General features: G+C 42.5%; 1 long non-coding RNA gene across 2 annotated transcripts in view; it reads left to right on the forward strand.

Moving 5' to 3' along the window:
* Window positions 1-25,205, forward strand: part of LOC122548645 (uncharacterized) — a 159,652-nt gene extending 134,447 nt beyond the window's left edge. For both annotated transcript variants that reach the window (XR_006311286.2, XR_015751828.1), the window contains exon 5: window positions 23,684-25,205. This is a non-coding gene — a long non-coding RNA (uncharacterized LOC122548645). The remainder of the gene's footprint in view (window positions 1-23,683) is intronic.
* Window positions 25,206-26,034: the final 829 nt, after the last annotated feature.

Genomic DNA, 26,034 nt, shown 5'->3' on the forward strand with positions numbered 1-26,034 from the left:
AAGACATATAAAATAGAACACTGGAGTTGACAGCCTGCATGGTTGCCAAAACAGCAAGTTTGAAAGAAAGGAGTTATTACTAAAGAAGGCAGAAATCATATAAATTATGGCATGTGAATGTGTAAGTAATTTTTGGGACTTCCCCTTCTATAACTTTAATTCTTTCAGTACAAATGGTCAAATTTTCCTCCTGCTGATTGTTCAGTGTTCAGAATATTTTGTGATATGTGTTCCACTTTTCAAGGAAAAAAATGGAACTCAAAAATAATATATTTTGAGCTGAAAGGTAATAATGAGACGAATGCTTACTGTGAAGCATTGAATTTTGATTATCTTTTCAAAACCATGTATTGACTTCTTATCGAAATTAAACTGAATATAATGTATATATCTTTTCTGAGTTGTGGACCAGTTCTCAAAATTACAAACTGGTTATGGTATGACCGCATGAAGAAGGTCCACAGCTCCTACCTTTGTTCAATGCAGTCTTGGGCAACTGCAACAATTATTTTTATTCTCACTTTTTTAGCATGTAGCTATCACTCTTCAAGCAAACTTAGCTAACCAGATCAAGAATGCAGAGCAACTTAAGGTTTCTTTTTGAGTTAAAGATAATGCTACTACATTTCTGGGGTAGGTGGGACCTCCACAAGCAAGATGGTCTTCATCTAAACCGGAGGGGTACCAATATCCTGGGTGGGAAATTCGCTAAAGCTATTAAGGTGGATTTAAACTAATACAGCAGGGGGATGGGAACCAAAATTGTAGGACAGGTGCAGAAGAGGATGAGAGTAGGGAGTTACAAAATCATTTACCTGACACTGGCAAGCGTGAACCTGGTTCGAAGTGTGTATTCTTCAACGCGAGGAGCATCCAAAATAAAGTGGGTGAGCTGGCAGGGTGGGTTGGTACCTGGGACTTCGATGTTGTGGCCATTACGGAGACATGGATAGAGCAGGGACAGGAATGGTTGTTGCAGGTTCCAGGATTGAGATGTTTCAGTAAGAACGGAGAAGATGGTAAAAGAGGGGGAGGTGTGGCATTTTTGATCAGGGACAATATTACAGTTGTAGAAAGGACGTTTGGGGACTTATCAACTGAGGTAGTATGGGCTGAGGTTGGAAATAGGAAAGGAGAAGTCACCATGCTGGGAGTTTTCTATAGGCCTCCGAATAGTCCCATAGATGTAGAGGAAAGGATTGCAAAGATGATTCTCGATAGGAGTGCGAGAGGCAGGATAGTTGTCATGGGGGACTTCAACTATCCAAATATTGACTGGTAACACTACAGTACGAGTAGTATAATGGGTCAGTTTTTGTCCAGTGTGTGCAGGAGGGCTTCCTGACACAGTATGTAGACAGGCCTACAAGGGGCGAAGCTACTTTAGATTTAGTACTGGGTAACGAGCCCGGCCAGTAGGTGAGCACTTTGGAGACAGCGATCACAATTCTGTCAGGTTTACTTTAGTGATGGAAAGGGATAGGTGTACTCCACCGAGCAGGTGTTACAGCTGGGGGAAGGGAAACTATGATGCAATTAGGAAAGATTTAGGAAACGTAGATTGGGAGAGGAAACTGCAGGGGATGAGCATATTAAAAATGTGGAGCTTATTCAAGGAAAAGCTCCAGTGTGTCCTAGATAAGTATGTACCTGTTAGACATGGCAGACATTATAGAACGCGTGAGCCGTGGTTTACTAAGAAAGTGGAATCTATGGTCAAGAAGAAGAAGGCTTATGATAGGGCAAAATGTGAAAACTCAGTTAGAGCGCTTGAGGGTTACAAGGAAGCCAGGAAACACCTAAAAAGAGAGCTCAGAAGAGCCAGGAGGAGACATGAGAAGCTGTTAGCGGAGAGGATCAGGGTTAATCCTAAGGCTTTCCATAGGTATGTCAGGAATAAAAGAATGACAAGAGTTAAATTAGGGCCAATCAAGGATTGTAGTGGGAAGTTGTGTGTGGAGTCAGAAGAGATAGGGGAAACAGTAAATAAATATTTTTCAACAGTGTTCAACATAGAAAATGACAATGTTGGCGAGGAAGATATAGAGATACCTTCATCTAGACTAGAAGAGATTGAGGTTCATAAGGAAGAGGTATTGGAATTATTACAGGATGTGAAGATAGACAAGTCCCCTGGGCCAGATGGGATCTATCCTAGGATCCTTAGGGAAGCAAGGGAAGAGATTGCCGAGCCTTTGGCATTGATCTTCAAATCATCATTTTCTGCAGGAATAGTGCCTGAGGACTAGAGGATAGCAAATATGGTTCCCCTGTTTAAAAAGGGTAGGAGAGACAATGCTGGTAATTACAGACCAGTAAGTCTCACTTCAGTTGTTGGTAAAGTGTTGGAAAAGGTTATAAAAGATAAGATTTATAACCATCTAGAAAAGAATAATCTGATCAGGGACAGTCAGTACAGTTTTGTGAAGGGTAGGTCATGCCTAACGAATCTTATTGAATTTTTTGACAAAGTGACCAAACAGGTAGATGAGAGTGAACCGGTTGATGCGGTGTATATGGATTTCAGCAAGGCGTTCGATAAGGGTCCCCACAGTAAGCTATTATACAAAATGCGGAGGGATGGGATTGTGGGAGACATAGCAGTTTGGATCAGTAATTGGCTTGTGAAAGAAAACAGAGGGTTGTAGTTGATGGAACATGTTCATCTTGGTGTCCAGTTACTAGCGGCGTACCACAAGCGTCAGTGTTAAGTCCACTGCTGTTCGTCATTTTTATAAATGACCTGGATAAGGGCATAGAAAGGTGGGTTAGCAAATTTGCAGATGATACTAAGGTAGGTGGAGTTGTGGATAGTGATGAAGGATGTAGTAGGTTGCAGAGACACATAGATAGGATGCAGAGCTGGGCTGAGAGGTGGCAAATGGAATTTAATGTGGACAAGTGTGAGGTGATACACTTTGGACGGAGTAATTAGAATGCAGAGTACTGGGCTAATAGTAGGATGCTAGGGAGTGTGGATGAGCAGAGGCATCTCGGTGTCCATGTACACAGATCCCTGAAAGTTGCCACCCAGATTGACAGGGTTGTTAAGAAGGCATACAGTGTTTTGGCCTTTATTAATAGAGGGATTGAGTTCCGGAGCCAGGAGGTTATGCTGCAGCTGTACAAAGCTCTGGTATGGCCACACTTGGAGTATTGTGTACAGTTCTGGTCACCACATTATAAGAAGGATGTGGAAGCTTTGGAGAGGGTGCAGAAGAGATTTACTAGGATGTTGCCTGGTATGGAGGGAATGTCTTACGAGGAAAGGCTGAGGGCCTTGAGGCAGTTCTCGCTAGAGAGAGAAGAAGGTTGAGAGGTGACTTAATAGAGATGTACAAGATAATCAGAGGATTAGATAGGGTGGACAGGGAGAGCCTTTTTCCAAGCATAGGGAAGGCAAACACGAGGGGACACAGCTTTAAAGTGAGGGGAGATAGGTATAAGACAGATGTCAGAGGTAGTTTCTTTACTCAGAGAGTAGTAAGGATATAGAATGAATTGCCTGCAATGGTAGTAGATTCGCCAAGTTTAAGTCATTTAAGTCGTCACTGGACAGGCATATGGATGTAAATGGAATAGTGTAGGTGGGATGGGCTTCAGATTAGTAAGACAGGGCGGCACAACATCGAGGGCCGAAGGGCCTGTACTGCGCTGTAATGTTCTATGTTCTATTACATGAAAAAAGTAATAAAACAAGAGTGCAAACATACAGAGAGATGCAGTAATAAGTTTACAAAGAAAGTCGAGGGAATGGGTATTTGATACAGTCAGGAAGGTAAAGGTTGTGACAGTGTGTGGGGATGATGATACTAGACTAGTAATTCAGAATTCCAGGTTAATACTTTGGGCACATGGGTCCAAATCCTAAGTTGTCATATGGAAAACTTGAATTGACTAAAACATGACATCAAAAGCTAGTCTAACAGCAACTGATAACTATTGTCAATTGTTACAAACACAGTTCTGTCATTCATGCAGTCCTTCTTACTAACATCTTGTGCCAAAATTGGAAGAGCCATCCCACAAGAGCTATCAGCAGCAGCCTGACATAGTCATTGTCATAGAATCTTAAGTAAGAATGTCCCAAATATCACCACCACTAGGTATATCCTGTCCAACTAGTAGAACAGACAGTCTAGAAAGAGCAGCACAATCCTAAAAGTTCTCAATATTGGCTGTTGACCCCATGAAGTCTCAGGGCTTCAGGTTAAACATAGGCAAAAAACCATCCTGCCAATTACTATGTTACTACCATCCCTCAGTTGATGAATCAATATTCTTTCATGTTCTACACCACTTGGAGAAAGCTGGCAAGTTTGAAGAATATATAAGGGTGGGGAATTTTAATGTCAATCTGATTTCTTAAGGAAAATCGTACTTAATTTCCATCCTGGAGATTTTTTGCTGAGGTAACAGAGTAGTAGATAATGCTGTTGATATTGGATGCATGAACTTCCCAAAAGTTGTTTGTAACAGTCCTGTACAATAGTCTTGTGAGAAAAGATTTAGCTCATGGGACAGTAACATGGATAGCAACATGGATACAAAATTTCCTGAGGGATAGGAAACAGAGTAATTATTAATGGGTTACTTTTTTCTTGCTGGAGGAAGGTTTGTTGCAGAGTTCCAATTTAGGTTTTGAGATCCTTGTTTTTACCTTGTGATTAATGATTGATGTGGAAGTAGCAATTTTCAAGTTGGAACCATTGTGAATTGTGGATGGACAGTGTAAAACTGCAAAAGGTCATTGTTAAGTTACTGATTTGGGCAAATGGGTTACAGATGGCTTTGAAAGTAGAGAATTTTGAGGTGATATGTTTTGGCAATAAAGCACATGGAGATTCGGTAGTAAATAAAGGCTACAATTTGAAAGGGGATGCAGGAGCAGAGAGACCAAGGTGTATATGTGAATAATTCATTCAGTTGGCAGATCAAGTAAAATGAGCAGGTAATAAAGCAACCAGTACTCTAAGCTTTATAAATAGGGATATATAGCACTGGAGGAGGGAGGTTTACTGATCTTGTATAATACACTAATCAGACATCAGCTGGAGTATTGTGTACAGTTCCAGGCATCATACCTTGGGAAGGCTGTTACTGCTGATGGGAAAGTGCAAAAGCTTTTTATGAGAACGGTCCCAGGGATGAGAAACAAAGATAAATTGGAGAGGTTGGAACTGTTTTTCTTGGAGATGCGAAGATTTGCTAAAAGTTTTCAAAATCATGAGGAGGATGAACAGAGTAGATAAAGAAAAACTTAGATGTAAAGTAGTTTGTGAAAGAAACAAATGTGATGTAAGAAGACATTTTTCACACAGCAACTGGTTAGTGTCTGGAATGCACTGCCTGGAAGTGCAGTGAGGCAACTTCAAATACAGCATTCAAGTGGGTATTAGATTAATGTTTAAGTAGGGGTTATGGGGGGGAAACAGAAGAATGGCATTGAGTCATAATTCTCTTTCAGAAAGCCAGATCAGGCACAATAGTCCAAATGACTTCTGTGCCATGACCAAATTGTGATTCTGTATATTCCATGTGGGTTTCCTGGGTTTGTCAGGTGATCACAACAGCCATTTTAGGTCAGTAGACTTTTCTGTTTTAAAAACTAGTTTTATCCATGAAAACCTCAGGTGTTCACATCAAATAATGAAAGTTGAATATTGATAATCCACTTTCACTGCAATCATAACTGGTACAAAAATTATTTCATTTTTAAAGAGTTCTGTTTGCCATGGAGTGCAATTAAAATGATTTTGATCACTAATCATGCAGTGTTTGCTCATTCCAGTTACTTCCCTTTTGAGGAGAAGGAGCAATAAAGACCTGCAGCTTTGTTAATGTCAGTTCTGCAAAAAACGTGCATTACTTATTTTGGTAAATTGATAATGCTTTCTGCTTCCAGAATGTAATGCCACAGAATGGATCACAGTTGGGAAAACATTGATTTGCACCCATGAATCTTGGTCTTCAAGAGATTGCTGAGTTGAATTCAGATGTTTCTCATAAACAAAGATAGAAGAGAAATTGAAATCCAGCTCCCATTCTGTTTACAATGGAAATGAGGCAACCGACTGCCCTTGACATATGGCCTGCCCAATGAAAACTTCAACTTAGTCAGTACCCCTCCCCATAATAAGCAGGAGCTGATTCATATACTTCCCAGTGCCATTTGGTGGAATCCGTTTTGAAGAAAGGTTGCTTGACCCAAAATGTTAACTCTGATTTCTCTCTACATATGCTATCAGACCTGCTGAGTTTTTGCAGAAAATTTTGTTTTTGTTTTTGTTTCTGATTTTTTTGTTTTTTGTTTGTGGAGTAGGGTGGTGGCAGGGGTGTGGTTGTTTAACTGGACAAGTCATTTGCTCTGTAGAGTGATTGCACAGCTTCAATTCATGCACTGTCTGAGGTTACCCATGAAGATCCTACCTTCCCAATCCTTGTCCCATGTCTGAGGCATGCTGACTCTCAGCATGAGAAAGTGTACTACGGCAACGTTGCCTTTACCTTGACTGCTAATTGGTACATTGCAGCTGGACCAACCTCAGTCTTCAAAAAGCTGACTGTGGTGAGCCACTAAAAATCTCACTGTATACCTCTGGGATGAGGAACAGGTCTGCTTTGGCTATTCTTTTTTGTTGCCCAACACAACCAAGTCTACAGTTACTGCATATGAGTGTTGTGTAGCACTTTAAGTTAATACAAATGAGACTTAAAACTCGAAAATGGTTCAAGCCTCAGAAAGAAGATGTCCTCACTCCACACACTGCTCGATATTGGAAGTGCAAATTGATAGACCATGTCTATTGCTACCACATGCCTGGGTTATACACAACTTAAATTCACCTCTGTGTATTTAAACCGGTTCAGTCTTAAACTTGATGCAGCTGTGAACAGGGTAGGGGTTGTGAAGGTGAATAGAGGGGGATGTATGAAGGGAGAAAATACAGAGGGAGGAGGAGAGAAGGGGGGCGGTAGCAGTGGGATCTCTGGAGTGGCTTCTCCTCACTGTCCACACATCGACCCTCACTACCCACCTCACTCCCCCGTTGGTGTCCTCACTCCCTTTAGTCTCAATCATGATAATGTAGTGTTTCTAGATTAATAGAATGGGTAGTTAATACACAATGGCGGGTGTCAGTAGATACTGCTGAATTGAAAATGGCTTAGCAAAATCAACGGAACATCTGAGGTCTTGGTGAATGAAGGGATCAATAGCCTATATCCATACTTAATAAAATTTATAAACTATGTTTAACTTACCTTTGAAATTATACATTGGAGATTGGTTTATTTAATTTAAAATATAATCAAATTACCTACTTATAGAAACATATTGCAGAAGCATATGAACTTGTCTCCTAAGGTTTATATGTTGTTAAATTCATGACATTCGAGAACTGAAACAATTGTTGCATATTCCAGAAAGCTACATGTTTTCAAATTCGGTGACTTTCCTTTCAAATACAGATTTGCCAATGATAGGAGGTCACATAGCTTGGATAATTGATATCCAATGTAACGTGACAGTAGCAGCATGGGTTCAAGGCCTCTTGTTATGCGGTGGTAATGTCCATCCCCCCGGACCAGGAGGCCCAGACTCAATTCCCAGCTGTTCCACAGGGGTAATATAACATCCCTGAACAGGTGGATTAGAAAAATGTGTTAAATTCCCACACCGGCTGAAGTTATCATGAAAGATTGTCCTTCTCAGCCTCTTTTAGCATTAGATTGAACCATCACCAGATGTCTCTTTCTAATGAGACAGCAATTCTTTGATATGGAAAGACTATGACAATGTTACCTTAGTTGTCTACATGTTCTCAATCAGCTTTCCAATTTGTGCTCGCTCGGTTTCATTTCAATTCTGAAATAATTGTATTTCCTAATTCATTGTTCCATGTGAAGCAATTACTTATAAAATTTCTGATTTAACCTTCAAATAATGCAAATCATGCTAACACTGATCTTGCCTAGTGCACGCCCTGTGCAATTTAACATGTATGCTTCTACGTCTTTTTGATCTGTACATCCTTCCTTAATCTGATCTACCTGTACTGTTCATAAACAAAGCTTTTCACTGTACAGAGGAACCTCAATTATCCGAATAAGATGGGCAGGCACTATTACGTTCAGATAATCAATTATTCATATAATCGATTATCCAAATGAAATAGTGCCCGCCCACCTCATTCGGATAATCGAGGTTCCTCTGTACAGTGAAAAACTTTGTTTATGAACAGTACAGATAGATCATATTAAGGTAGAATGTACAGATAAGTAAGGGTGTATTCATATAATCGATTTTACCTTAAACAAGGGAAGTCATACTGATCTAACACTATGAGAAAGTGAGGACTGCAGATGCTGGAGATCAGAGCTGAAAATGTGTTGCTGGAAAAGCGCAGCAGGTCAGGCAGCATCCAAGGAGCAGGAGAATCGACGTTTCGGGCATGAGCCCTTCTTCAGGAATGAGGAGAGTGTGCCCAGCAGGCTAAGATAAAAGGAAGGGAGGAGGGACTTGGGGGAGGGGCATTAGAAATGCGAAGGTGGAAGGAGGTTAAGGTGAGGGTGATAGGCCGGAGTGGGGGTAGGGGCGGAGAGGTCAGGAAGAAGATTGCAGGTTAGGAAGGTGGTGCTGAGTTCGAGGGTTGGGACTGAGACAAGGTGGGGGGAGGGGAAATGAGGAAACTAGAGAAATCTGAGTTCATCCCTTGTGGTTGGAGGGTTCCTAGGCGGAAGTTGAGGCGCTCTTCCTCCAGCTGTCGTGTTGCTATGGTCTGGCGATGGAGGAGTCCAAGGACCTGCATGTCCTTGGTGGAGTGGGAGGGGGAGTTGAAGTGTTGAGCCACAGGGTGGTTGGGTTGGTTGGTCCGGGTGTCCCAGAGGTGTTCTCTGAAATGTTCCGCAAGTAGGCGGCCTGTCTCCCCAATATAGAGGAGGCCATATCGGGTGCAGCGGATGCAGTAAATGATGTGTGTGGAGGTGCAGGTGAATTTGGGGTGGATATGGAAGGATCCCTTGGGGCCTTGGAGGGAAGTAAAGGGGGGAGGTGTGGGCGCACGTTTTGCATTTCTTGCGGTTGCAGGGGAAGGTGCCGGGAGTGGAGGTTGGGTTGGTGGGGGGTGTGGACCTGACAAGGGAGTCACAGAGGGAGTGATCTTTTTGGAACGCTGATAGGGGAGGGGAGGGAAATATATCCCTGGTGGTGGGGTCCGTTTGGAGGTAGTGGAAATGACGACGGATGATATGTATATGGAGGTTGGTGGGGTGGTAGGTGAGGACCAGTGGGGTTCTGTCCTGGTGGCGGGGCTCAAGGGCGGAGGAGCGGGAAGTGGAGGAGATGCGGTGGAGGGCATCGTCGATCACGTCTGGGGGGAAATTGCGGTCTTTGAAGAAGGAGGCCATCTGGGTTGTTCGGTATCGGAACTGGTCCTCCTGGGAACAGATGTGGCGGAGACGAAGGAATTGGGAATATGGGATGGCGTTTTTACAGGGGGCAGGGTGGGAGGAGGTGTAGTCTAGGTAGCTGTGGGAGTCAGTCGGTTTATAGTAAATGTTCGTGTTGATTCGGTCGTCCGAGATAGAAATGGAGAGGTCAAGGAAGGGGAGGGAGGAGTCTGAGACGGTCCAGACGATCTAACACTATGCCCTACTGGAGAGTTTGTATAAATCTATAATTTTAATGAGAGTGCCATTTAAACAGACTAATCCTTGAAGTCTGCAAATTACAGGTTAAAATGTGAAGGAGTTACCAACACATAAATATTTACATCAAATCCCAGCATTAAACAAGGTCCCGAACAGCTTCTACAATCGCAAGAGCATGTCAGTTTTCGGGAACTCAGTCTTGCGATAGAAAGACAGAAGCCCCGCCTCACACATGCGTTTACATTCTCGGTCTTTTTTTTACTGAGTGGCCTGGTAAAGTGACGAGAGTACCCTGTAAAACACTTACTTTTGCAAAGGGCTGTGTAACAACCCTTACCTAAAATATATCCAGTCGCTGATGCTTGAGCTGCTTATGTTTGTTTGTTTTTGCCAGCATTTTCACATCTTCTTCAGTACAGGTAAATCGAATACACTTACTTCTTTGATGTAATATTTTTGTGGGACCTTGAAATCTTCTTTGGATAATCCGAAATTCAGATAATTGAGCTTCCTCTGTACTTTGGTACACATGACAATAAATCAATTAATCAGAACCTGGCTGCTTGCTTTTGTACAGAACAATTTTCAACAAATGTTTATTAGTTTCAAAGTGGAAGATTCAAAGTAGCCCTAACTTCTGCAGTGATTTTTGTTCATTTTTACAGTCCACATATAGCAATTTTCTGACACCCTTGCAGAGATTGGAATGAACTCCAGTTTTGCAGGGCTTTTGGTGACATTGTCTAAATTATCCACAGTTTATGGCAATCCATTGCCCATGTTATAAGTATTCCATGCTGAAAAGTTATGTTATTTTTTACACATTAGTAATGACATATGCAGTGGACTAAATGTTTATGAACAAATTCTGGGCTAAAATCTTTTCTTGTCAATCTATCCATCAGTTTACTTAATGTGATTGAAACCATATACTGGGAACAAAAAATATACATCATTTTGAAGTTCAGACACATTGTATTTCCTTCCAGAGTAATAATTCTTTTTCCAATGAATTACTGTACATACCACAGGTTCCCGAAATCTGTTTCATGATCTGTGTCCACCAAAATATTTCCAGCTGGATTCAAGACAAGTACATTTTTGTTTAGTGCAGCAGTCCAGAAAGTAGTTCAATGAGTCTCTAGTCTGAATGCCAACTTCCATAAAGTTTTCTTTAAACTTTTCAGCCATTTTATTTTATGATGTTTTATTCACTAAACCGTGTTTTGTATCTTTAATGTTTATAATTGCTGGATCTCACAGTGAAAGAATTTTTAAAATACATTCAAGGCAAAATAAATCTCATTACATCAATCTTTTAGGCATATGACAGGTAAAAGTGAATATCAGTTTTGCTTAGAAATGCTCAAGTAACACTTGGAAGATACCCAGCCTCATCTTGTATCAGAGCTGAAAATGGGTTGCTGGAAAAGCGTAGCAGCTCAGGCAGCATCCAAGGAGCAGGAGAATCGACGTTTTGGGCATGAGCCCTTCTTCAGGAATCATCTTGTATCAGGCCAGTCACAGAAAGCTCTAATACGTCTGACATGATCTGGAAACTAGTGCAGAATGCTTCTCACTCCATGTAGAAGTGTGTCTTTAAGGTTGTACTGATCTTCAATTCAAGAAGAGATATGTGTTTTATTGTAGTCATGCTCTTCTGAAGTTTAGACTACAATTCCTGTGTAATCATTGTGCACAGGAGAAAAACAGGTTCAAGAAGCAACATCACCAAGAAGCAACCTATCAACTCGGTTTTCATTCATGAAGAAATCAGGAAGGATTAAAAATATGAAAGAAAAATTTATTGTGACAACTACCACTTGGTATATCTGTGTACACTGTAACTTATTAAGTTAATGCACATGAGGTCTAAAATTTGAAAATGGTTTGAGCCTCATGGTATTGATATCAGAGAGATGGTGGATTTACTCTACACACTGCTTAATGTGGAAAGTGTGAATCAATAATGGCTTGACAATGTCAAATGACACATCGGAAATCTTAGTGAATGGGGAGACCATTAGCCTACCTCTTTAGTCAATGAAATTTGAGAACTTCCCATTCAGAGAGAGGGTACAGCTGACAGGTCATTGTACAACAGATTCAAGCTACCTCACTCTCTTTTTGATAAGGGTCCACTCCACTCAATGAAGATCAGAAGAAGAATTGGTTTATGGGGAAATGAATGAAAAAGAAAAAGGGTGGAAAATAAAATTATTGAAGAATAATTGGAGAAAATACATGTCACAAACATGCATTTCTCATATTGCAGTTTTTTGTAAAAAGATTCTGTAAAAAGAAAATTTCTGCTCTAAGATGTGTGTAAAGTGGTAGAAGTCTCCAAATATATTTACACAGTTTATGAAAGTCTTTTTGTACAGAATCCCTAAAGAGGAGCTCTAAGAGACATATTGCTCAGCTGAAAGAAGCACAGCAAACAATGCCTTTTGAAACAATGTTGTTCTGTCATAGAGTCATAGAGATGTACAGCATGGAAACAGACCCTTCGATCCAACCCGTCCATGCCGACCAGATATCCCAACCCAATCTAGTCCCACCTGCCAGCACCTGGCCCATATCCCTCCAAACCCTTCCTACTCATATACCCATCCAAATGCCTCTTAAATGTTGCAATTGTACCAGCCTCCACCACATCCTCTGGCAGCTCATTCCATACACATACCAACCTCTGCGTGAAAAAGTTACCCCTTAGGTCTCTTTTATATCTTTCCCCTCTCACCCTAAACCTATGCCCTCTAGTTCTGGACTCCCCGATCCTAGGGAAAAGACTTTGTCTATTTATCCTATCTATGCCCTTCATGATTTTGTAAACCTCTATAAGGTCACCCCTCAGCCTCCGATGCTCCAGGGAAAATAGCCCCAGCCTCTTCAGCCTCTCCCTGTAGCTCAGATCCTCCAACCCTGGCAACATCCTTGTAAATCTTTTCTGAACCCTTTCGAGTTTCACAACATCTTTCCGATAGGAAGGAGACCAGAATTGCACGCAATATTCCAACAGTGGCCTGACCAATGTCCTGTACAGCCGCAACATGACCTCCCAGCTCCTATACTCAATACTCTGACCAATAAAGAAAAGCATACCAATGTCAAAAGAGTTCAGTTGAGCATCGCCTGTAACTGCAGAAGTTGAACAAGAAGCCTTCCCTCTTTCCCCCAAATCCTGCTGATCAATGACTATAGAAGCCATGCAGTTGTTCAATCCAACCTCTGATTTCAATCACTTCACTTCAGAGGAAGAAACAACCCTGCAATGACCTAAGAAATTGATCTTACTTCCATCTTTGGCTATTTTACACCATTGTATCTGTTTTGCTTAAGTAACATGGATAAATAGCTGCAAAGTAAATAACACCTGTTTAAAACAAAAAGTCATGCTGCTTAATATTTTTAAATTGAAACTCTTGAGAAATTGAAGGGGTCTACAAACAAGTTTCTAAAATTTCTTAGTTCATGGGCCACTGTAAGGACAGGCCTGGTCTCTGGTCATGACACATATAATATCTGTCCCACAACAATACTTGGTTATCTGGATAAGAATAGAGAAAATTCATACCTACATATTAAATCTTCTTTATGACTTTTCATGTCATTCCTGCTGTCAAGATCTGATTTTGAGCTAAAGCTTCCTTATGGACATAATGTCATACATATAGACTGCTACATGGCTATATCATGTGATATTCATTGAGATTGTAAAGCATTTGATTGCAGAAATAATTGCACTATATAAATAAAAATTATGTATGTTCCATCGGCTGTGAACAGACACTTTTTTTGTGTTCACTGAAGCAGACAATAAACATCACCAGATTCATCAGTCAGGCACACTTTCAAGTGTCCATTTTTGGGCATTGGCAATTGATCACACTGTCAGTTGAGGTCAATGGACGTTATTAAATTAAGTGCTATGATGAACTATGGGAATCATAAATGTCTGCATTTACACCAGCAGTGTAATGAAACGTAATGAAAATGACAGAAGATAATAACTGGAGGTGCTCTATACTCTGTTGTTCAACGCACTATACTGACATTGATTCATAACTTACAATGAGAAAGAGGGGAGCTGAGTGAGTAGTCCCTATGAGTGTTGGTGTAGGTGCAGGTTACTGGTGAGCTGTCTCTATGAATGACTGGCAATGCAGAGGGCATGTTGGATTAGTGGTGTCAGGGGCTGGATTTGGTGAGAATGAGTGAGGGAAGATGTTACAGTTAGTAGTGAGAGTGGTCAAGCATGAGCCTTGTTGAAAGGTGTGTACAGTATCAGAGATAGAATACGTATGAGGTAGTGGAGAGAAAATGGTGGCTATTATCCTGGCAGAGTTGAAATGATTATTGACTTTCTTCCTAAATGACTGAGCAATTCTCCAGACTGCTAACACCTCACGGACATGGGTGACAATCCTATCCTAAGCTGGCAGAGTCTGGTGATATGACGTCCATTGCTGATTCTGGGAAAGAGGACAGACCTCTGCTGCATCACCAGAACTTCCAGATCCCTGTGCACAAACTAGGAACCAGTTTCTTCTTCTCTGCTACGTCTGAGACAAATGTCAGTCACTGTGGGGGGCAGCTCTTGTCTGTGTGCACGACAGTCTTCCAAAGAGTTTGCCAACACGAGGGGTGACTCATATTTCAGAAATTCCTGTCAGTAGTGAGTTTTTATGCGTTTGATAAGTGGTGGAATTGGGCTAGCATTAGAGAGGAGGGATGTGGTCAGTAATCAATGAAGTGAATTTGGAACAATCTTGTGAGAAAACCAGTTGGCCTTGCTTAGAAACCCTCCATGAAACTTGGCAAAATCTATACTTAGCCAATATGTGGGAAAAGTTAGCCAATAATCTCTGTGGCTGATATTGAGCCTTTGGAGTGAGAGATATAATCAACTCTCATCAGAAAATAATTATCTACAGAACTCTGTTGAGAGTGAGAAAATCAAAATAACATGAAAAGCTGGATGTTATGTGTCGCCAGCAGGTATATTTTTAACTGTTATGGTATGAAAAATAGCCTTCTATTTCCCAGTCACCCCCAAATAAATAAATAATTCAAGGTAAATTGACTTGTTAAAAGTTCAATCTGCCCCAATATTGCCCTCTGCACCTATAAAATGATTGGCATGGGCAGGAGGAAAGACAGGCCAAGAGATACAAACTTTTTGAAGGTTGCATATGTCATTGGGTCCACCACACCACCCCCAACTCCACTCCCCGTTGCGCACCCCCCCCCCCAATCACCACCATCACTTGTGAACATTGCACACCACTTCCTGCATATTTTTTAAAAACTACTGCTCCACCATTCTCACCATCCCTCCCTGGATTCAACGCCAAAAACCTCCCTTGCTTACCTGAATCCAGGATCCACCCCCTGCCGGACCAGCAGCACACACAACTGAGCTCTAGCTCTGCTGAAACGGTTGGAACTGCCAGACAATTGGATTGACCAACAGCTCCAGTGAATAACTTTTCTTCCTCCACTGTGGGGTTCATGTCCAACTCTGCCCTCATTTACCCCACATGCAATGTATTGCAGCAGTGGGGTAGTCCTCTTCTTCATATATCAGTTTGCCAACAACAATTTAGCATGGCCAATTCACCTAACCTACAAATTTTTGGACTGTAGGAGGACACCGGAGCAAACCCGTGCAGACACAGGGAGAATGTGCAAACTCCACACAGTTGCCTAAGGTGGGAATTGAACCCAGGTCTCTGGCGGTGTGAGGCAGCAGTGCTAACCACTGTGCCACCCACTTTGAATATTCTTCCAATTCAAACCAATGTTGGCTTGAGATCAATGAGATCCTCTTTGCAAGATTAGACATACGCAACAGACCTAAAAAGCAAACTCTGTGTCAAGGGACTACATTTTCAGGTGAGAGGTGGCAATCAGGAGGTGACACTAATCATAACATCGCAACCCTATGTCCATCACTAAGCTTTGAGAGAATGGGTTTCTCCTGGTGTAAGATCTTAATTTGTGCCCAAGTCAGCTCTGCTAATTTAATTAGCAAACCTGTGATGGATTCTAGAGTGGAATAGCTCTGATTGGTGCTCTGAGACATGACCCATTAAAATCAATACCTAACTAAAATTTGTTCAGAAGTCACACGACACCAGGTTATAGTCCAACAGGTTTATTTGATATCACAAGCTTTCGGAGTGCTGTTTCTTCATCAGGTGGTTGTAGAGCAGAATCATAAGACACAGACTTTATAACAGGATTGCATCTCATGGAATGTAATATTAAACAAATGTAGCTTACATCTTTCATCTTTTAAAATGGCCATGTTAGTTTCGATTCCTTCATATGTAAATCCCAGAACATTTTTAAAGTTACATTCTCAAGGTAGCTTTTAACAATAGGTGCCATCTCAGCTCAGGTAATGCATTGAAAGTTTGAAGTTAAAGTCTGTGTCCCAGTGTTAGGTCAGATGGATTCTATTTCTAAAGTGTGAGTTACAGAATATTACATGGTGTTATGCAATTTTTGAGCAAAATGTAATTCTGCAAGTACCCCACAGACGTGTGTGTGTGTGTGTGTGTGTGTGTGTGTGTGTGTGTGTGTGTGTGTGTGTGTGTGTGTGTGTGTGTGTGTGTGTGTATATATGTATGCGCATGCATGTGGGTGTGTATGTCGGGGGGGCAGGGTTGGGGGGGTGAGTGTCTGTGAGAGTGTTCATGTGTGGGTGTGAGTGTGCATGTGTGTGAGTGAGTTTATGAGAGAGAGTTTGTGTATGAGAGAGGGTCTGTGTAGGTGTGTTGGGTCTGGAGGAGTGTGCGTGTGTACGTGTGTGTATGAGAGAGTAAATCATGTAGTGGGGTTAGCTGTAGTGTGACATGAACCCAAGGTCCCGGTTGATTACTACAGGCAACTACCGGCCGATCCGACCAAAGAGCACACCCGTGAACTAACAACATTGATCAAGACGTTTGATCCAGTCCTTCAGAGTTCCCTACGTGCCCTCATCCCACATACTTCTCGAGTAGTTTCCAACTATCCACAGCTGACCAGCTGTCTGGATATCTCAATTGCACATATCTCCATAGCCAAGATCTGACAATAAGAACTGAAACAATTGCACAGAGGCTGGTCTCCTGTCACTGAGTCATCCTTTATTTACACATGGAGAGTCCTTGAAACTGATCCAGCTCCCTCAGAGCCAGCTCTCAGAGTGAACAGCATGTCTGACACTCCTGTTCTTATCTATTAACAGCCCCAATCAGGGAACTCATATTCTATGAGGTCCACCTGGCTGACCTCATTACCATCACTACATCCCTCCCCTTCTGAGCCTGAGGATACAGGCCAGCCCTTTTTCTTGTAACACTTCCTGGGACATTTTAGCACTGATCAGGTTCCTCCCACTCTGGGTCTGATACGGGTGGCGTGTTAGGAACAGCAGTTTGTCTCTTGTGACCCAGAGCATCTCGGGAGAAATTCACTCTTTTCTTCCTGTTGCAAAACTGTCAATGTGGTGAGATCCACCATGTCCATCTCAGATTCAGAGGTCTATTCAAAGCATGATGAAGAGGGAGAACCCATGGGTTACAATAGCCTTTCCAATTGTTCCAAGGAGCAGGGCAAGTTTGCACCATATGGTCCACGTGTCCGTTCAGGATCATCGAAACTTTATACGTCACTGGACCTGACCTAATTTCGACCATGCATCTTACACATGCAGGACCATTTTTGTGGTTCCTACATCAAATTTTATCTCCCGAAGTAAGTGGGCAGCAAGGTGGCACAGTGGTTAGCACTGCTGCCTCACAGCGCCAGAGACCTGGGTTCAATTCCTGCCTCAGGTGACTGACTGTGTGGAGTTTGCACATTCTCTGTGTGGGTTTCCTCCCACAGTCCAAAAATGTGCAGATTAGGTGAATTGGCGATGCTAAATTGCCCGTAGTGTTGGGTGAAGGGGTAAGCGTAGGGGAATGGGTCTGGGTAGGTTTTGCGTTGGTGTGGACTGGTTGGGCCAAAGGGCCTGTTTCCACACTGTAAGTAATCTAATCTAAACTTTTCCACATTCTTGGCAGAGCCTGGCATCCAGCACTGGCATTCCTGATGCCATTTCAGCCTCCCCCTCCCAGGTCCGGGAAGACCAGATTTGATCTGGTGCAGAGTCTTCTCCCCATTAACAACTCTGTTGGTGCTATCCCTGTAATTGCATGACAGATGTTCTTATAATCCAATAGGAACCGTGACAGCTTGGTACCGAGTGAAACTGTAGGCTTTTTCTTCAAGCCAGCCTTCAAAGTTTGAACTGTTCCTTCTGCTATTGGATGGTGGATGGTATGGAGCTGTCGTTATATGTCAAATACCATTCAACTTTTGAAAACACTCAAATCCCCTAGTGGTAAACAATGGCCCATTATCTGTGACCAACACTTCCAGGAATCCATGTATTGCAAAACATGCATGAGGTTTTCTATTGTTGTCCCCATGTTTGAGAAACGAACTCAATGCACATCCAATAAAGTGTTGTAGAGTGGGGCTCGACAATAACTAAGAACAATGAGCCCATAAACATGCCTGCATTGTCAACATGTAGCTGCAAAATGTGTTGCTGGAGAAGCGCAGCAGGTCAGGCAGCATCCAAGGAGCAGGAGAATCGACGTTTCAGACATAGCCCTTCTTCAGGAATCATGCTTATGCCTGAAACATCGATTCTCCTGCTCCTTGGATGCTGCCTGACCTTCTGTGCTTTTCCAGCAACACATTTTGCAGCTCTGATCTCCAGCATCTGCAGTCCTCACTTTCTCCTTGTCAACATGTAACCAAGTACATAGAATCAAAGCAACTCTACAGTGTGGAAGCATACCATACGATCCATCAAATCCACACTGACTCTCTGAACCCAAATCCACCCCCCTCCATGGCTAATCCACCTAGCCTGTACTTACACTATGGGCAATTTAAATGGGCAATCCACCTAACCTGCACATCTGTGGACTGTAGGAGGAAACCAGAACACCTTAGGGAAATCCACACACACACACAGGGAGCATGTGCAAACTCCACATCGACGATTACCCAATGGGGGATTCAAACTCAGGTCCCTGGCACTATGAAGCAGCAGTACTTACCACTGAGTCCCCGGGCTGCTCTAGGGTTTGCCTGACCATTCCCACATGTGTGGGAGAGATGCTGGCAGTAATTCTTGTCTTTGTTTTGCAGTCTGGGCAGTGCCCCACCAATGCAGCTATGTCTGCATCCAATCCTGGCCATTAGACATAACGTCTCAGCAACATGTTCATTTTTGAGAACCCTGGATGACCCTGATAGAGTTCAGCCAGTATCTAGCGGCGAGCATTGCTTAGGACTATCACTCTTGCTCCCCATAATAAAATGCCGTCCTCCACTGTGATATAGTCTCCCCAGATCCAAAAAGGTTTCAATTCTGGTTGTGATGGCCCTTTAGTCTCCTCCATCACCACCAGCTGTTTCAGTTTTGCCAGGACCAGATCTTATCATAGTCTCATATTGTCAGCTGTTATTGGGAGTGAATCCAGAAAATTTGAAACCATTACAGACTCTTCCAATGGCATCACCTCCAGTGGTGCATCTGCCCATGGGAGGCATCTCAATGATTCTGCATTTGCTAGTTGGCCTCCAAACAGTGTTCCCATTGGCAATGATATGCACTTAGTATTATAGCCCACTGCTGAACTTGGTCTGAAGCTATGGATGGGACTGTTTGGTCCTCTTTAAGTAGACCTAGTAGGGGTTTGTGGTCCATTATTACATCCATAAAGGTATTGGTGGAACTTCCTGACTCCAAATATGACAGTCAACCTTTACTTTCTATCTGGGAATAGTTAAGTTATGTATTAGCCAAAGTCTTGGATGCATACGCTATTCGGAGTTGCTCTCCGTGGAGCCACCACTACCCCAGTGCCATATGGGGAGACATCGCATGTCAATACCAGATCTCACTTGGGATCATAATATGTCAATACTTTAGAGGATGATAGCTGTTTCTTCACTTCCCTGAAAACAATGGTTTAGCTCCATGAACATTTCCAAGGTTGACCCTTTTTTAGAAGTTGATGCCAAGGTGCCAGTGTGGAGACCAGGTTATGGATGAACTTTCCATAATAATTCATCAGCCCAAAAAAAGACCTAAGCTCTGGCATACACAGGGCACCTTTGATCACCCACGCTTTATCTTGAGTTATTAGATCTGTTTGAAGTCTGTCCCATTTAGTTCAGTGTTAGTGCCACAGAACATGATGGAAGTTATTCTTAATGTGAAGGCAAGACTTGGTCTCCACAAGGACTTGGTAAGGAGAAGGTCAAGTATTCAAAGTTTGTGCGAAGATTTGTAGCTCGGGTGCTCGTTGTTGTGGTTCTGTTCGCCGAGCTGGAAGTTTTTGTTGCAAACGTTTCGTCCCCTGGCTAGGCGACATCATCAGTGCTTGGGAGCCTCCTGCGAAGCGCTTCTTTGATGTTTCCTCCGGTGTTTATAGTGGTCTGTCCCTGCCGCTTCCGGTTGTCAGTTTCAGCTGTCCGCTGTAGTGGTTGGTATATTGGGTCCAGGTCGATGTGTTTGTTGATGGAGTTTGTGGATGAATGCCATGCCTCTAGGAATTTCCCTGGCTGTTCTCTGTCTGGCTTGCCCTATGATAGTAGTGTTGTCCCAGTCGAATTCATGTTGCTTGTTGTCTGCGTGTGTGGCTACTAAGGATAGCTGGTCGTGTCGTTTCATGGCTAGTTGATCAACCAGGGAATTCCTAGAGGCATGGCATTCATCCACAAACTCCATCAACAAACCACTACAGCGGACAGCTGAAACTGACAACCGGAAGCGGCAGGGACAGACCACTATAAACACCGGAGGAAACATCAAAGAAGCGCTTCGCAGGAGGCTCCCAAGCACTGATGATGTCGCCTAGCCAGGGGACGAAACGTTTGCAACAAAAACTTCCAGCTCGGCGAACAGAACCACAACAAGGTCAAGTATGTTTTTTCCCTCTTGTTGGTTCCCTCACCACCTGCCGCAGGCCCAGACTAGCAGCTACGTCCTTTAGGACTTGACCAGCTCAATCAGTAGTGCTACTGCCAAGATATGTTTGGTGATAAACATTAAAATCCTCATGCAGAGTACATTTCATGCCCTTGCCACCCTCAGTACATCATGGACAAGCATTGATTCATCGGTGGAGGCAAGATGGTATGTGGTAATCAGCAGGAGGTTTCCTTGCCCATGTTTAATCTGAAGCTGTAAGTCTCCATGGGGTCCAGAGTCACTGTGGAGGACTCCCAGATTAACTCTTTCCTGACTGTGAAACACTGTGTCTCCACCTTTGCTGGGTCTGTCCTGCAGTGGGACAGGACATATCCAGCAATGGTGATGGCACTGCCTGGGACATTTTCTGTAAGGTACTTTGTCAGGCTGTTGCTTGACTAGTCTGTGAGACAAATTTCCCAATTTTGGCACTACCCCCCAGATGTTAGTAAGGAGGACTTGCAGGGTCAACAAAGCTGTTTTTGCCTTTTTTTTTCCAATGCCTAGGTCACTGCTAAGTAGTCTGTCCAGTTTCATATATTTGTTGATACAACTGAATGGCTTGCTAGACTATTTCATGGGGAAGTTGAGAACCACATTGCTATCGGTCTGGAGTTACATATAGGCCAAATCAGGTGAGGATGTCAGGTATCCTTCCCTGAAGGACATTTGTGAATCCGATAGGCTTTTTCTGATATTCATCAATGGTTTCATGGTCATCAGTAGATTCTTAATTTCAGATTTGTTTTCATCAAATTCAGATACCTCCATCTGCCACAGCAAGATTCAAACACAGGTCCCTAGAAAGTTAGCTAAGATTCTAAATTAATAGTCTAGCCATCACCTCTTCCAAAATGTCCTAAAGGGACTGGTCCTGTGAAGTACTAAAAAAGGAAGGTGTGGTGGTGGCGTCTCGCTGGAGTTGGCAGAAAAGGCAGCTTATGAGTCTTTGAATACAGAGGCTGGTGTGTGAAAACTGAGGACAAGGGGGCCCCTATGGTTGTTGTGGGAGGGAAGGGAAGTAATGAGTGCAGAAGTGCAGGAAGTTGATCAGAATCAGCTGAAGCCCAGTTGACCATACTAGCAGGGTATCCTCAATTGAGGAGAAGGACAGACATGTCTGAGGAGCCCTGCGGAAGATGGCAACATCAGAACAGAAGTGATAAAGACAGAGAAACTGGGACAATGGAATGGAGTCATTTTGGAGGCTGGAGTTGAGGATGTACAGTCCAAGGAACTGTGGGAGTCAGTGGGCTTGTAATGGATATTGGTGGCTAGCCTATTCCAAGATATATAAACAGAATCAGAGATCACAGTCTGGTGGGTCTGCAGTCACTTTGGTGTCTTTGGGTGTTATGTCCCATGGGCCTCACACAGATTTTTTTAATGTCTGTAGTTATCTCTGTAGCAGTCCTTTTTAAGAATTGCATTTTGGAAATAAGGGCTAAAAAGGCCTACAGTATTTCAGTTTTTTTATAGCATGAATTGCACACAACAAAGAAAAGTGCCAGGAAATGCCAGAAATGCCATTTCATCACAGTTTGAAAGTGTAAGGCATTTAGGTCTTGTGTGTTTCTATCATGCTGTAAGGCATTTTCAGTATCAACTGTGAGAAAAATGTAACCAGTTGTAAAGTGTATCGCAAGGGCCTCGACATTGGGTGGCAGGAAGACAAAGTGTGGCGGACACCAAGATGAAGGAGGAAGAACTTGGACTGATGACATCATCACTAGGGTTTGATTTGAACTCTTAAAAAGTAAGTTGGGATTGAACAGAGACACACTAACAAACATCTAAGGACATTGTGGCTGTGGCTAACCACCAGACACGCTGCTTACAGTAACATTCATAGTCAATAGCTTCTCTGGATGTACATGAACAGCTTTCTTTCTGCCTTACCATGCCACAGCTATTACCTACACTGATGGCATGTCCCTTGAGTAGGGAATGAACACATGCAGTGGATTTTCATAGCCCCAGTGGGATTAATAAGGCACTAAAGCTCAATCAGATGATCCAATTCAAAGTATTATTGTATATGCTGTGGGTCAGAAAGGAATATAAATTCACAGCCCTCAACAATATTTTGACTTCAGCCATAGAGGTATGATGTGGTCAGTCATGGAAAGACTGCAGAGAATGACCACCCTGTAATGAACTCTTATATGGGGGATCTCACTAAGCAACTGTGACTATATGCTGTTGATTAGTGGATTAATAAAATATTTCTACATAAAGTGGAAATTGCATTCATAGTTTGTTGTGTCATTGAAACCTAGAATACAGGGTAAGGACCTTAGAGGTTGGCGCTTGAGGATCTTACGTGAGTTCAAAGATTTAATATTATAAATGTATGAGTACAATCTTTGATATTAGTGCTATCTTGTGTTTTCAAAGAGGGAAATTGTAAAAAAATGTCATTACAAATAAAGAAGGTAATGTTGCTATGTGGCTAGTTTGTCTAATAAAGGAGTCAGTAAAATGAGAAAAGAAGCCCAGGAATATGAAAGAACTTAACCCCTAATTATCACAAACAGCCCTCAAAAGAATATTTTAACAACTGAGATTTCCAAACATCAATGTTAAGCATTTGATTGCATAGTCAGTTATTTTATGTCTGATATTAAATTATCAGGTTGGTATTGGTTTTGCATGAACAAACTATGTGGAGAATTATTCTTATATATTTAGATGGAATGTTCATTTTGATATACTTACATCATTCTAGTTAATTACAATCACACCCTTATTACATCAGCCTAATGTTTCGCTTTCTAGATAATCATTAAAGCATTTTGTGGTTGCTTATATTACAAATACCAGAAATATTTGTATTTCCTTGTGTGTCTTTGTGGGTCTGCAGGGGCTGATTAAATAGCTTTGGTCTACATTCATCAGGGGCCTTTAGGGATATCTTCCCTTTTTAGTTAAATTGAATTCAAATATGTTCTGTGGGAGTGTTCCAGATAGTTACTATTTTTATGGCTTACATTTCTACAGGAAAATGAAGCAGACAGTATTGATGGAAAGCAGACAAGCATTAGCACTGAGGAGGAATCCGTCTCCAGGAGTAAGAAAAAAAAATGAGTGCCCAAAGCCAAAATCACCAGACGGAAGCTCTTGTGTACTCTAGCCACAATCCTTACAGTGTAGACTCAGATATTAAGACAAAATCCACTATGATAACCTCAGTCATATTCTCTGCACAACTCATTCAGTTTTGTCTGAAGTGTAAAAACCTGTATAAATACTGCATATGGTTAACATGCTTTTGAGTTATTTTACAGTTGGACAGACTTCCAGTGAGTCACACTGACAACATTGAACAGTAATTTGAAAATTCCATTCTTCCTGTTCCCACTAAACCATACAATGCCAAAGAACAGATGATATAATTGTATAGGCATGCCTGCTAGCCATTATGTTAGTGTCCAAATATTAAAGATCACAAAAATTAACTACAAAATGCTAGCAATCGATATGCTCCTGTTTTGAGACACAAGGTCACAATTTGTAATCAACTTGTGCCCTGTTCTATTGAGGCAGGCAGTACATCAACTTTGTGAACTTTGTCATGAGTGATTGCAGATTCAATCAGGTAAGATCCATGCTTCTGGCTAAAGAACATTCTGTAGGGTGCACAGCAACATGGGTGGCCAGCACATTTTAGCTCATCTGTACATGCCTCCAGCTGTACATCCAAGGCAGGCACATCACCAAGCACATTCCATATGTTTCTATTTGCATTCATCACTCCCTTATCTGGGACCAGGTGGCCCCTAGTCAATAAGGACTGATGGTACACCAGAGTAATAGAGCAAGGGATTGACAGTGCACAGGTACCCCTGCACAACCTGGACTCACCAATAGAGGCAGTGAGACGTGGGTGTGATGCTGACATTATTGTAAGGAATTTGGGAGGGATAGAGTGGCTGAATGCTAGGTTTGGGTTCTGAATGCTATAGACTACCGATGGGTGAGAAATGGGTAAGTGGTTAATTGAGCAGTGTGATAGATTGGTGGAATAGCAGATGGGAATTATGTGAAGATACATTCATAATCCTTGACCATCTGTGTGAGATCCTTCACTTCATTTGGCACTGCAGCCACAACCTCAACAGGACTTGATCTCTCTTGCTACCCACTTCTAATTCTATTGGAGATTATTCTTGAGACCTACCTGTATGTTGATGCTGCACCAGCAACTCTCATTCTAACACTACATTTGGGAAAGCAAATCTCAGCAGGACTTATAGACTTAACGCTAAGGTCCTAGGGAGTGTTGCTGAACAAAGACACCTTGAAGTGCAGGTTCATAGCTCCTTGAAAGTGCAGTTGCAGGTAGGTAGGATAGTGAAGAAGGTGTTTGGTATGCTTTCTTTTATTGATCAGAGTATTGAGTACAGGAGTTTGGAGGCCATGTTGTGGCTGTACAGGACATTGGTTAGGCTACTGTTGGAATACTGCATGCAATTCTGGTCTCCTTCCTATCAGAAAGATGTTGTGAAACTTGAAAGGGTTCAGAAAAGATTTGCAAGGATGTTGCCAGGGTGGAGGATTTGAGCTACAGAGAGAGGCTGAACAGGCTGGGGCTGTGTCGGAGGCTGAGGGGTGACCTTATAGAGGTTTACAAAATTATGAGGGGCATGGATAGGATAAATAGACAAAGTCTTTTCCCTGGGATCGGGAAGTCCAGAACTAGAGGGCGTAGGTTTAGGGTGAGAGGGGAAAGATATAAAAGAGACCTAAGAGGCAACTTTTTCACGCAGAGGGTGGTACGTGTATGGAATGAGCTGCCAGAGGAAGTGGTGGAGGCTGGTACAATTGCAACATTTAAGAGGCATTTGGATGGGTATATGAATAGGAAGGGTTTGAAGGGATATGGGCCAGGTGCTGGCAGGTGGAACTAGATTAGATTGGGATATCTGGTCGGGTGGATGGGTTGGACCAAAGGGTCTGTTTCCATGCTGTACATCTCTATGACTCTATGACATTGTGCACTCAGGGACATGTATCTAGCTCATGAAGCGAAACACACTGCATCTGTGAGCTGTTCACTCACTGTCACAGTTTTCACTTTCTCTCTGAGCTTCCCTGGCTGCTTACAAAATCCTTGCCTTGCATTTCATTGACTTTGGGCACTTTGCCTCCTCAGTCAGAGTTACCAGACTCATATTAATGTTGTATTGCCCTGCCATTTAAGGCAGACACAAAGGGAGGAAGATTGTCATTGTTGCCAGCAGGTTTCAGTCATCAAGAGGAATAGCCTTCAGTCAGGGGGTCCCTGCACAGTAGGTCAAGGGCATGATCCAATATCAGTTCAGGACACAGCCAGTCACTTGGGGCAGACC

This window comes from Chiloscyllium plagiosum, unplaced genomic scaffold (genome assembly GCF_037043375.1).
Source record: "Chiloscyllium plagiosum isolate Xiang-an unplaced genomic scaffold, Cpla_swu_hap1 HiC_scaffold_3, whole genome shotgun sequence".
NCBI lineage: Eukaryota > Metazoa > Chordata > Chondrichthyes > Orectolobiformes > Hemiscylliidae > Chiloscyllium > Chiloscyllium plagiosum.